Source organism: Danio rerio, chromosome 12, assembly GCF_052040795.2.
Source record: "Danio rerio strain M-AB ecotype USA chromosome 12, GRCz13ab, whole genome shotgun sequence".
NCBI lineage: Eukaryota > Metazoa > Chordata > Actinopteri > Cypriniformes > Danionidae > Danio > Danio rerio.
Window position 1 is genome coordinate 50,052,501 of NC_141032.1, and position 13,520 is coordinate 50,066,020.

The following is a 13,520-nucleotide window of genomic DNA, read 5'->3' on the forward strand; positions in this document are numbered from 1 at the left end:
AAATGGCCGCTTTCATATGTTTTTTTTTCCAACTATATACAGTTGAAGTCAGAATTATTAACCCTATTGTTAAATTTTAATTATTTTTTATTTTTCTCTTTACCAGAATGAAGATTTTTTTTAACAACTTAAGCGGGTTAATAATATTGACCTTAAAATAGGCTTAAACTAATTAAAAACTGCGTTTATTCGAGCAGAAATAAAAACAAATAAGCCTTTCTCCATAAGAAAAAATAGTATAGGATACGCTCTGAAAAATTCATACTCTCCAAAAACTTGGTTGTGTTTGTGACCTGGGCTTTACATTAACTTTTTTAATTACCGGCCACTGTGGCTAGTCGTTTTCCAATGTTAATAGCCACTCTGCATTTTCACTAGCCACAATTTTGTTGTTGGGAAAATATATTTTATATGCATAAATTTGACGTTGACATGCTAAAATGACTTGATTTAAATCGTGTGTTATCTCCACATGCGTCCTCATTCATTTCACTTTTTGTGTGTCGAGTATGAGCTTGCTCAATGAGCATGATCTAATGGGTCATTATAAATGGGTGTTTTATTGCAATTACTTTTTATTTTACATGACTTTTTTTAGAGCTCAAAATTAACGATTTACCAAATTTCTCTCTATAACCACACTAAACAATAATTATTTCTTATAGCCACAAATTTTTTATGTGTCAAAACAAGCTAAATATAACTGTTTACTATAGTTTTTATTTAACAAAACATTTCTTTAAAAAAAAGAAAAGAAAAGAAAAGCAATTGACTTTTAAAAAATATCTATTGTCATGTATCAAAAATATGCACAGTAATCTGTCTTGGCTAAAGATCTTTCAGATCACCAGTTAACTGCACATAAATGGAGAGTTCATCTCCCATTAAAGCAATGTTGTAAAAAATATATAATAATTAAACCATTTTAACGAAAATAAAAGCAAATAAAACCGTAAGCAAGTAAAAGCAGGTGAAACATACCGTGTGTGATAATGAAAGGATCTAATGCACACGGTTAACTTTAGGCCATTTAATAATCTGTTCAAAGTAAAAGCGACCGGTGCAGCGGGTGCATGTTCATCACTTTTTGTCTAGTTTATTTGAAAGAGAACCGATGACAGTTGCGTTTCCAGAACCTGTTCCAGACACGGTTGCTTCACGATTCGGGAGCCCGCACGCGTTAGAAGTCACGCGCATCAAATCAGCTGTTAGTGATCATCAGCCGCGAGTGATCATCATCCTCTCATTCGGTATTCACTTGCTTTCTTCTGCTTGTATGAACACAATTATTTTACTTCTCAATACTAAGATCACACTTGCACACATATCGGCCCATCCTTATATTGTCGAACCCTGCTTTTAGGAAAACTACAATTTAAAAATTATTTTCAACCAGCCAAACTGGCTAGTAGGAGTGTCTGTCTAACCCGCCAAAGCTGAAATCTACCCGCATTTGGTGGGTTGGCGTGTGTTAATGCAAAGCCCTGTTTGTGACCCATAGGTTTCTGAAGAGTACAAAGAAACTAGACGTGGTCATGGCCAACCGTCGCCATTAATACATTTATAGATATAGAGGAGTATCAGTATATAATTTCACATTTCAAATGGAGGCTAGGTGAATGGTTTGTGAGCACAATTAAGTGCACACAGCATGCCATATCATCTGATAATTGTGGGAAATAATTTCAAAAGGCAACTGACTGTGTAAATGCTGAGTTCAGCAGCTAATCAGCCGGAGTCAGCTGAGATGACGTGAATGCGAGACCTAGCTATCACTAAAGTGGCCACGCCCTTAATTATGCAGACTTAATATAACCAAAGTCTCTTTAGGCAAGTCATTTCACTCTGCGGCCATCTTTGAAATGCCTCTGGGTCAGTATGTGCCCTGTTTGAATAGGAAAACATCCAATTCTTTAAAACTGCTTGCCAAGCTTGCGATTAAATTCCACATTACGAATAACCAATACAATTAAACAGCTGTGTCTTTAGTTTAATTTCTAAATGTTCGTATCACACGAAATCTGCAGAAACTCACGTCAGGTCTGAGCCCCTCCCCCAGAGAATTGTCATCCCATAGCGATCGCTGATTGGCTCCTGCACTAGAAGGCAGGCTTTATTTGCCATATATCAATTGCTGATTGGCTGTTGTACTAAAAGGCGGGGCTTCGTTCGCCATATTGACTGTTAAACCTTTTTCCCATTCAAAAGTATACGAGTGACATGTCTTGTGTATTCAATAGTCTTTGATATAACTTAACATAAAGGAAACAAATGACTTATAACCCCCACAGTTGTCATGAAGGGTAATATTATCAATATACACCAAAATTGTTCTTTGTACCAGGCTGTAAACACCTTTTTTCTGCTGTAAAGTTGGCCCTTTATCAGTGGGCCTAATAGAAATCTGCTCTGTTAAACATCATTTGGGAAATATTTGAGAGAAAAAAAAAGAAAAAAATACAGGAGTGCTATTGATTTTGACTTTATATACTGCATATACAAATCTGTATTTCCAATAGTTGAAAAAATATATTTAAGCAGCAGTTTTTGCATTATTTTAAACGATAAGTTTCATTTATGACACATATTTCATGTATGTGAAATCCAGATATGGACTTGTACCTCACATATGTAATTTGCATAAATATTTCCATATATCAGATATCTATATGGAGATGAAGGCTGTGTGTGTGTTTTTCAGAAGGGCTGCTGTGTTTGTACAGTATTAATCAAGCACCTCACTGACTCTGTACATATAAACCTCATCAGACCGGACCTGATCGTTTCTGTGCTGGTGACAGCCTGCTGAGTATTATTTCAAGTATTTAAAGGGATAGTTCACCCAAAAAAATGAAAACTCATTCGTTACTCACTCTGTTTTCATTCCAAATTAGTAAGTATTTTGCGTAACACTTTATTTTGAGGGTCCATTAGAGTATTAGACGACTGTCTGCTTAATATCTGCTGATTCTGCTCCTCCAGTTCACTGACTATAAGAAACTTTGCAACTACATGTCAACTCACACTAACCCCAACCCCAACCTAACAGTCTACTTATTATCCAATGAGAATTAGTTGCAATGTATCTTAAATTCAACAATCGGACCATCAAAATAATGTGTGGCCGTATTTTGTTCATCTTTAAAACAAAATGTTAATCAAAGGCGGCAACACCAAGGATCCAAAAATACAAATTTTATTAAATTAAAAAGGCTGACACAGAGCGTGTAACGTTTCGAGCCACCCGGCTCTTCATCAGACAATGTTCATCACAACCAGGTGCTCCTTTTTATACACTTCCGGATCACATGATCTCCTCTCGCATAAATGCCAACATATACATACATGCATATGTATACATGCACAATCATTCTTATATACATATACAGTACATAGACATGAATACATAAATGAATGAATAAATAAACTATAATATTACATTTTGTGATATATATAAATACATAAAAATAATATATATAATATATATAATAATATATATAATATATAATATATATTATATATATATATATAAAAATATATATAAATACATAAATAAACTATAATATTACATTTTGTGATATATATAAATACATAATAAATAATATATATAATATATATAATAATATATAATATATATATATATATATATATATATATATATATATATATATATATATATATATATATATATATATATAAATACATAAATAAACTATAATATTACATTTTGTGATGTAATATTATAGTTTATTTATGTATTTATATATATCTTTTGTAATTTGATTTAAAATATTAAAGCTATAGACTATATGTGAATGTGTATACGTGTATGTACTGTATATGTATATATGAATGATTGTGCATGTATACATATGCATGTATGTATATGTTGGCATATATGCGAGAGGAGATCATGTGATCCGGAAGTGTATTAAAAGGAGCACCTGATTGTGATGAACATTGTCTGATGAAGAGCCGGGTGGCTCGAAACGTTACACGCTCTGTGTCAGCCTTTTTAATTTAATAAAATTTGTATTTTTAGAGCCTTGGTGTTGCCGCCTTTGATTAACATTTAATTTGCACTTTTTGCGGTTTTGGCTGAGCACCCAATCAAGAGAGATGTGCGTGCTTTTGTACAGTTTTTTCATCTTCGAAACACAAATTAAGATATTTTTAATTAAATCTAAAACCTCTCTGACCTTTCGTTGAAAGACTCTGTGTTTACTTTATTAACAAAAATAAGAGGGAAATCGGTTGCCTTTCGTGTGACACACACAGAAACGTTAATACTGAATGTGCTCGCTCTGATCCGCTCGTCTAATAAATAAATAGCCAATAAATATGAGACCAAAAATGTAGTCAAAATTATAAAAACTGAAGGTGCTGCATGTATGTTTTTGACTCTTCTGCATCATAACAATACCATAATACACTCAAAAATAAAGATACGCAAGCTGGCACTGGGGTGGTAACTTTTCAAAAGGTACAAATTTGTACCTTAAAGGTCTATATTTATACCTGAAGGGTACATATTAGTACCTAACAGTACAAAAGTGTTCCTCTTAAAACTTTTAGGTACTATTTTATACTTTTGACGTACCAGTATGGACTCTTTAAGTACAAATGTGTACCTTTTAAAAAGGTAAGACCCCAGTGACTGCTCGCGTACCTTTATTTCTGAGAGTGTATGTTTGCAGATATTCCAGAAGCATGCTCAGTGAACATTCTTGTTTATCTGAAAGACAATGCTGAAGTCAGATATTCTAATTTGAACATGTGCATTACGTGCTGGAACAGCTGTCTCTGTTTTGGTCAAATAACCCGCCCACTGCCAGTTAAGCCAATTATATTTCAGCACCCCGAGTTGCCTTGGTGTGATTCATTCAGTCATGATGGCTCTTAAAGCATGCGTCCACGACCGAAAATGCGACCTCCGGTGGACAATAGCAGACGAAATGAGACGCAGATTCAGAGTTCCACATGAGGTGGTTAATAATTAGCAAATAATATAAATATTACAAAGGTAAACATTAGGTGAGTAAGTTACATTGAAGCCCTGTGCCCTAAGATAACCACTGAGATTTGCAGTCATAAGCAATTTGGCTGTTCGCACCAGACGAAACACAACACAAAATGTAAATACAGCCATGCAGAAGCACAGAATAGTGCACTCGCTGCACTCCAACAAAATGGTAACGTTTATAATCTAATTAATGCATATTAAACCTCTTTAACATTATTAAATGTAGATGCTGAATCACTTATATGTGTTGGTTTGCACTGAGTATCAGTTCTAAAGTTCAATTTCAGATGTTTTGTTTGTTTGTTTGTTTGTTTTTATTTAAAACACGGTTTAAATCCGCCCTTGTTGGTGTCATCAATCTGGCAACCTGCTCTTGCATGTTTTGAACTAGGCATGCAATACCTAGTTCAACCACTGGGTGTCAAACTTACATACTGCACCTTTAACCAAGTGATTTTTCACTGTTACTGTTTACTGCTTACCGCTGCATTGCATTCATTAAATTTTCCATTTAATTTTGATTTATTTAATTCGCTCACTTAATGAATGAACAGTGCAATGAAGTAGATATTGAATATTGTTCATAGGTAAGACTCCTGGGATCATTCAGAGCATAACACTGAGCACCACAGAATCTAGATTTATTTAATACTAAATATAAGACAGAAATAAATCTTGATGGCTGAGTTAATCATCAGTATTTTATTTCTTTTACTCTGTAAGTGAACTAATCCTTTAAGGGCTCGATATTAGTCACTTTATCCAGTTTCTCATTCAATCTAATTTATAATGGACATAAAAATGAATTATGTTTTGACTAAATAGGGACAAAAGTTGCAATAAAACTGCACATAATATAAATGTTCTGAATGTTCTCTGCTTGTCCTTGGCTTTTGTCAAGTGAATGTTACTATTAAACATCATCTGAATGTTCTGACACTAAAACATGTGTTCATAACCTTGGCAAAGTGTTAGCAGGAAACATAAAAAAAGGACAACAGATATCAAAACATGATGTAAAATCCCCACCGCTTTTCTGAGGAACGCAAACATTTTGTTCACAACGTGAGCTTGATCATTACGCAGACGGGATCGGGAAAGCACAGCTCATGTTGTGTGCTTTTTATCTCTGTTGTGATCTGCTGTTTTAATAGTGTTCAGGCCTTTCTTGCAACTTTTCGTCTCTTTGTGTTATATTTAGTGCGTTTGGATTAGTTTATAGGGACAGTTCAACCACAAATGAAAATTCATATATCTGAGTTTCTTTCCTCTGTTAAACTCAAAAAAAAGAAGATATTTTGAAAAATGCTGGTTACTGGCACACATTAGGCCCTCTCATACAATCGGCGCAATGTGGCGCAAGCTGTGACGCAATAGTTGTTTGCTAATTTCAGCTCAACGCAAGAGTTGTTTTGAGGTTTTGCACCACACTGTTTAAATAGCAAATGCATTAGCGCTCATATGTGCGTCTATAGGCGTTCTGCTCTAAAAAGGAAGGTGTTCTGAGGCGCACTGCTGGCGCGTTGCTATTTTGAGAAACTATAATAGAATTTTTCAATAGACCAAAACAAAGCCGGTCTAAACTCCAGCGCAGAGTTGCGCCTCGCTTACACACTGCTTAATACACACAAGAGAGCAATAGGCAAATATCTTTACATATGAAATAAATAAAATTTAAATATTAAGGATATATATAGGATATAATAAGAATAGATATAGGATATAAATATAAAGGATTAAAATATTACAAAACATATTATTTTCTAGCCTACATAAATATAAAAAATCACTGCTTTCATGTCTTCTTCATCTCGGGAGGCTTTTTCAGTTCATTCATAACAATTTGCTTTTGTATAATGTTATTATTATTAGCAGTATTATTTATTATATCCATATTTATATTTGTTTTATTAAAAACAAGCTTAGATTTGTCCACCTGTCAGGTTTTAGACCATATGGGGCTCAGCATGTGTTTTAGGATATAACTCAGGTTTTTGAGCACACTTCGTTATTGTTGTTCATTTATTCGTTTGCTGGAAATTAGAACTGAATTTAGAAATAGTTTTGAAATGAATATTTGCACTTAACAAACAAAATTATTTATTTATAGACTAATTGATGTTTGTGTGTAAAGGTTTCCCTATCCACCAGAGTGAAAGTGAAAGCAGATCATTTATCTCTCATTCTCACGCTGCAGATGCTGTTTAACTGTTTTCTTGCTGGTGAAATGCTCAGTTTTTCCACTTACAGTTACTTTACGTCATGTAAATAGCAAATGCAGATGAGACTCTGATTGGTTTATTCTCAAAACACACCTATAACTCATTAAGAGAATAAGCTCAACCCTGTTAGACCATGCGCCACAGCGCAAAGCAGATTTTTCCGTCCTTAAATTTGAAAAATGCATTCTGACATGCCTTTAAACTGTTTGCGCCCTGTGTTTTGTGCTTTGCGCATAGACCATCAAAATAGAGCTCATTGACCTTCATTTTTTTTTTCTATGTAAGTCAATGGGTGCCAGCTTTCCTCAAGGTGCAGTAGATGATCTTCCACAATGCTTACAGCTTAGCATAAATCTCTGAATCACTGTCTAGAGCCACACCTCCTGAAGCACGAGCACCTTAAAAGAACCCTCTCTCATGTGTTAAAAGTGACTAATGCTTGTCTGGCAGCGTGCAAGCCAAACTGACCTGCGATTTCATTCATTCATTCATTCATTCATTTTCTTATAGGCTTAGTCCCTTTATTAATCCGGGGTCGCCACAGCGGAATGAACCGTCAACTTATCCAGCAAGTTTTTACGCAGCGGATGCCCTTCCAGCCGCAACCCATCTCTGGGAAACATCCACACACACATTCACACACACACTCATACACTACGGACAATTTAGCCTACCCAATTCACCTGCACCGCATGTCTTTGGACTGTGGGGGAAACCGGAGCACCCGGAGGAAACCCACAAACGCAGGGAGAACATGCAAACTCCACACAGAAACGCCAACTGAGCCGAGGCTCAAATCAGCGACCCAGCGACCTTCTTGCTGTGAGGCGACAGCACTACCTACTGCGCCTCTGCGTCGCCCATGTGATTTCAGAGCGAATATTTAGAGTTGCATGGTAAACAATATAGGGAGAGACTAGGCGGAATAGTGCTATTTACTTGTGTTTTGTTGTTAAACTAATTAAAATCAACATCATCAATGCTGTAAAAGGTCCCTTAAACTGAAAATAGTCTTATCAATCTTTCGTCTAAATATTTTAATGGCTGAACAACACTTCTGTGGAGATATAACCCATTTGTAATAACAACATCCAATGTTACCTCAGCTTTGCATGAAGCTAGAACAGTTTTATAACTGAACATTAGAGAAATCCTTCAGCCATTCTGTCATCCTTTCTCCAGCGTGCAAAGGTATCTCCAATATGGATTCAGATTTTTTTAAAGTTTTGATTCAGCAGGTTTTTACCGATCACGCAAGTGCTCTCTCTCTCTCTCGTGAACGCGTGGCGGTCGGCGGAGCAGCGTACATATGGCTGCGCAGTTGTTGAAATCTGCATTTCCAGACAAACACATTGGGCTGCTTATCGTAATTATGAGAGATATCAGCCCGACTCTATTTTATTGGATGAACATTTTCTAGTTTTATGCCTTACCCAAATATAAAAATACATATAAATACATTTAGATTATTTACTGTAATCATCACTATTAGACTGTGAAGAGACTTTCAACCAGCACAACAAACAATGCTTCTGAAGACAATCAGCTACTGCACCTTTAATACTTAAAAAGTACAAATGTGTACCTCACAGTAACTTAAAGGTACAAAAGTCATTTTTTGCTGTTTTTTTTATGAGTATTTGCTGTTCACTTACACTCAAGTGGTTAAAATCCTTTATAAGTTTCTTTATTCTGTTGAACACAAAAGAAGATATCTTGAAGAAAGTTGGAAACCGGTAACCATTGACATCCATTATAGGAAATACCATGGAAGTCAATAATTACCAGTCTCCAACATTCTTCAAATTGTCTTCTTTTGCGTGCAACAGAATACAAAAACAAACAGGTTTGGAACCCCTTGAGGGTAAGTAAATTTTCACATCTGGGTAAACTATCCCGTTAATATCTTATTTGCTTTTTAATTAAATATAATGAAATGACTTTCAAATGTTTAGATATTCATTAATTCATTAATTTTCTTGTCAGCGTAGTCCCTTTATTAATCCGGGGTCGCCACAGTGGAATGAACCGCCAACTTATCCAGCTGGTTTTTACGCAGCGGATGCCCTTCCAACCGCAACCCTTAGCTGTTCGGTCTGCAGCAGAAAATCCAGCATTTGTTGTTTTCTTTTAAGTAAGGAAATGTAGAAACAGGTTTTTTTTTTATTTCAGATATAGATTTGGCTGGATTTGTCGAGTCCCACACTGCAGCTCATCATTTCTCTCTAGTTTTAAACCCCTGAGAGCAGAAATGAGCCAGTGAAATGAGTGTGAGCAAAACAGACAGCCAAAAATCCCCTCTGCCCACGTCTCCTCAATCTCAATCTCACAAGATCAGTGGAGAAATAAACGCAAACCGTCCTGCATATGCAGAATCATCTCCTCTGATATAATAGCTGAAACACACAATAGGTTCAATATGTCAGATTTAAGCTTCAGTTAAATTGATAATAACCTTTGCTTTGTTTTGCCTCTGTTGGACAAAAAGCTGAAGAATGTTGACATCTATAGATGCAAAAATTAAAGTCAGTGACTGCTGCTAATTTCCAACATTCCTGACAATTTTTGCATTTAAAATTTTATATATATATATATATATATATATATATATATATATATATATATATATATATATATATATATATATATATATATATATATATATATATGCTGAGGGTGATCTTTTGTAATGTGTAACTACTGTAATTCCCACTCCTGTCCAGCAGATGGCGATTGCTCTTGTTTTGTCTCCTCTTTGTCACCGCTGCGTACAGTTGCAAAAATGTCACAGCAGCTGAGTATCAGAAGATTTTTTAAACGGCAAAATAGTTGTGATATTAATAATAATGGTGAAAAAAGAGGAAGTGATGCAGTGGACGATAAAGAACAAACAACTTTTACGAGCCAACCAAGGAGGTCAGGTGCTTTGGAGTGCATTGTTTTCCCAGTGAAACTAGTGCAGGATCGAGAAATCCCACATACAGAGAATCCAGCAAGCTTAGTTCTGATCACAGCCTTAGGAGAGATGTTTCCTGACTACAAAACGCTGACTGAAGTGGCGCTAGTAATTCTGGTTTTTGGTCACGAGAAGTCGACTTTCCGAGGCAAAGACACAGAATTTAATGACAACTGCCTCTGCATCAGTCTCCCTTGATGCGTTTGATTACGCACAGGCAAGCACCCAGTTCAGGTCGACGCAGGAGGAAGATATGAGTTAGGGCAGATCGGAGTTTTAATTCATTTGTCAAATAAATAAATGGATAAATTAGACTATATGCTTGTCGTGCAAGTTCATTATTAAAATATGAATGAAAAAAGTTATTTGAAAATATGCAAATTAAATAACGACGAATTATAGGTTTTGACGGAAATTTTACAACCCACTCTGTCAAAATGACGGACAATGGGAAAGTCTAATGCAACCTCTGATATATATATATATATATATATATATATATATATATATATATATATATATATATATATATATATATATTTTTTTTTTTTTTTTTTTTTTTTTTTTTTTTTTTTGAATGTTCAGAAAATACCAGTAATTTTGGTTTCATAACTTTTTGGTGTGAGTACATTCTAAAAATGTAGTTTAGGGAATGATTTAAGCTTCAGTGAAGGGACAGTTCAAAACGACTCTTGCGCCAAGCTGAAACTAGCAAACAACAATCGCGACGCGCCTTGCGCCACATTGCGCCGGGTGTATGATAGGGCCCTAACACTCAAATAGACCATCAAAATAAAGTGTTACCGTTCTTTCTTCTGTTAACACAGGAAGATATCCTGCAGAATGTTTGTAAAAGAAAGTCATTGACGAATTTTGATTCATAAATTGTTTAGACGATGATTTTGTCACTTTGTCTTTGTTCTGGCAAAGTTATGTCAACGTTAAAGACAAATCGTAAAGTTTCATTAAAGTGGCAGTTCATTCACAAATGACAATTACCTCATCAAGTGAATTTCTTCCTTCTAATGGATAAATAACACAATATTCTGATTTATGTTGGGGGTAAAACAGCCACTGACTTTTTTCCTCCAGCATTCTTCAGTGTATCTACCTTTGTGTTCAACAGAAGACAGAAACTCAGCCTTTTAACATGTCGGTTATGAGAAAAGGATCACATCATTTTCATCTTTGGTTAAACTGTGACTTTAACATTTGTACAGCCATAAATACACCATTCAGAAATACCATTTTCAATACTCCATTAGCATGAGAATGGGCTTCAGTCTTGCGCTGTGCACTTGACCTTTTGACCTCTAAGGTCGTGACCTCGCTGCATGACTGCTGCTGTTCTTTAACCTCGTCATCACATCAGTTTCAGAGGGAAAATTAATGCAAAACAATTTCAGGCAGATCCAGGAGGAGCGTCTGCACCAATTACACACAAAAAAAAGCCTAGGAAGGCAACATGTAGGCGTAAAGTGATCATGTAATGATATAATGAATTCCTCTTTCCTCTGTGAGATTTGGTAATTGTGTTCTATGCATTTATGAGTGTCAGATAAATGGAGTTCAGTGTTCAGCAGAGATGCTAACATGACAGAAATAAGCGGCAGTGTTTTAACATGTTTAGATGACAGTGTGCCCTCATTAATGGAGAGAAATAAACACAGAGCTCTGGGGATTTTCCTCTTGGATTTCTCACAGATTTCTGCCCATGTCTGTCTGTGAACAAAAAATACTGCATGTTTGGGGAAATCAGAGATCAGGTCACATGAAAAAATGAATTTACTGAGCAAAACATGATCAAATGTACAGCGATGCCTCCCTCTAGTGGCCAGACTGAGACTCTGAAAACCCTTGAGGAACAAACAATGTGTACATACATACAAGTTTTGCTGAAACTGTGATTCATATTGAGGTCTGAAAGGACACATACTCTCTTTCTAAATACACCGTTTCTCTCTTCGCTATTGACTTTTCTTCAGTATTGATTATTGATTAGCACTGAGAGTGATTGATCATAACTGATGTACAGAGTTTTGTCTAGACTGAGATGTTTGATCAGTAAAGCCAACGGTGTTTTTGTGCTTGTATTTTGTATGAGGTACTGAATATTTAATATGTTTTTTTTTCTTTCTTTGAACTGTTTTACACGGATGTCCTTCTTTTGACGACATTGTTCACATGCATTGAAATGTATATAAAATAAAATGAAACAAAACAGGCATGGGATTGTTATCTTATATTAAATAATAATGGGACATGTTTTACTTTGTGCATGTGTGATAGTTATATCAGATAAAGGAAATAACTAGATTGTTAAAACTGGATAAACAGTTATTTAAAAAATATAGGCAACAATTCATGGAAATTGGCCATCATAAATCTTCTTACATAAATTGTGGCCTACCACAAGGATCAGTTTTAGGTCCAATATTGTTTATAATTTACATTAATAATAATTATAATCTGTTATATGTCAGAGTTGTTTAGGTTTATTTTATTTGCAGATGATACAAGTATCTTTTGTTCTGGGGATAATTTATCAAAAGCCTATGGAGTTGATTAAAACAGAAATTACAGTTTTTTACAATGGCTATGACACTTTTTTCAATACATTTAACAAGTTTGCTAAACTCTTTACGCAGCAACACACCTAAAACACACAATTGGCAAAACGGTTAATTTTACGCTCAAAATCAAACATTATAAACTAAACCTCTAAACTAATTTTCAAAATACAATAATAAACGAACACACTACACCATGTCTAACAAAACACTACAATCATGTTTCAAAATGAAATTATTGTTCAAAACACAAACACATGTTCTCTTCCAACATAAACATTCAGTCAATCAGAACACACTGACAATAAAAACACTATCATCAGCTGACATTACAGAAACTGCATTAGTTTATGTTTCAGCTCTGCTCTTATATTTGAAGTCTCGTTACAGTTTTGTTTTGTTGGGTTAAGTAAATGCATGCATTTTCTTTCGTTTACGGCAAAAATTCTATACAAAACGAAGAAAAAATTGCTTTATAAAAATTTACAGTTTATGTAAAAAAAAAGAAAAATACAGACACAGAATTTCTGCAGTACAGACTTTTTTGCAGAAGGACATCACTGCAAACAGAAAAAGCACCACAATTATAATAAAATAACAAAGTGATCTTCTATTCTGCCCGGTCTTTTGCCACATGTTCTCATTAACATTATACTTGATATCTTCTTTGGCCCGGCACGGTAACTGTGGCCCTTTGGCCTATTATGTTTTTCCTACGGCGACATCCCCAGCCTTGTCAACATTGAAAA

General features: G+C 35.0%; 1 protein-coding gene and 1 long non-coding RNA gene across 2 annotated transcripts in view; one reads left to right on the forward strand and one right to left on the reverse strand.

The window, feature by feature from the left end:
* The window catches only part of chrm3b (cholinergic receptor, muscarinic 3b), a 47,164-nt gene extending 46,954 nt beyond the window's left edge, over positions 1-210 (forward strand). Inside the window, exon 5 of the mRNA XM_087277075.1 lies at positions 1-210. This exon is cut by the window's left edge and continues 1,599 nt beyond it. The gene's annotated coding sequence lies outside the window, so the exon portion shown is untranslated.
* Positions 1-2,522, reverse strand: part of LOC147834597 (uncharacterized) — a 4,102-nt gene extending 1,580 nt beyond the window's left edge. The window contains exons 1-3 of the long non-coding RNA XR_015504760.1: positions 2,015-2,522; positions 1,496-1,611; positions 1-293 (exon numbers count right to left, since the gene is read on the reverse strand). The exon at positions 1-293 is cut by the window's left edge and continues 1,580 nt beyond it. This is a non-coding gene — a long non-coding RNA (uncharacterized LOC147834597). The remainder of the gene's footprint in view (positions 294-1,495; positions 1,612-2,014) is intronic.
* Positions 2,523-13,520: the final 10,998 nt, after the last annotated feature.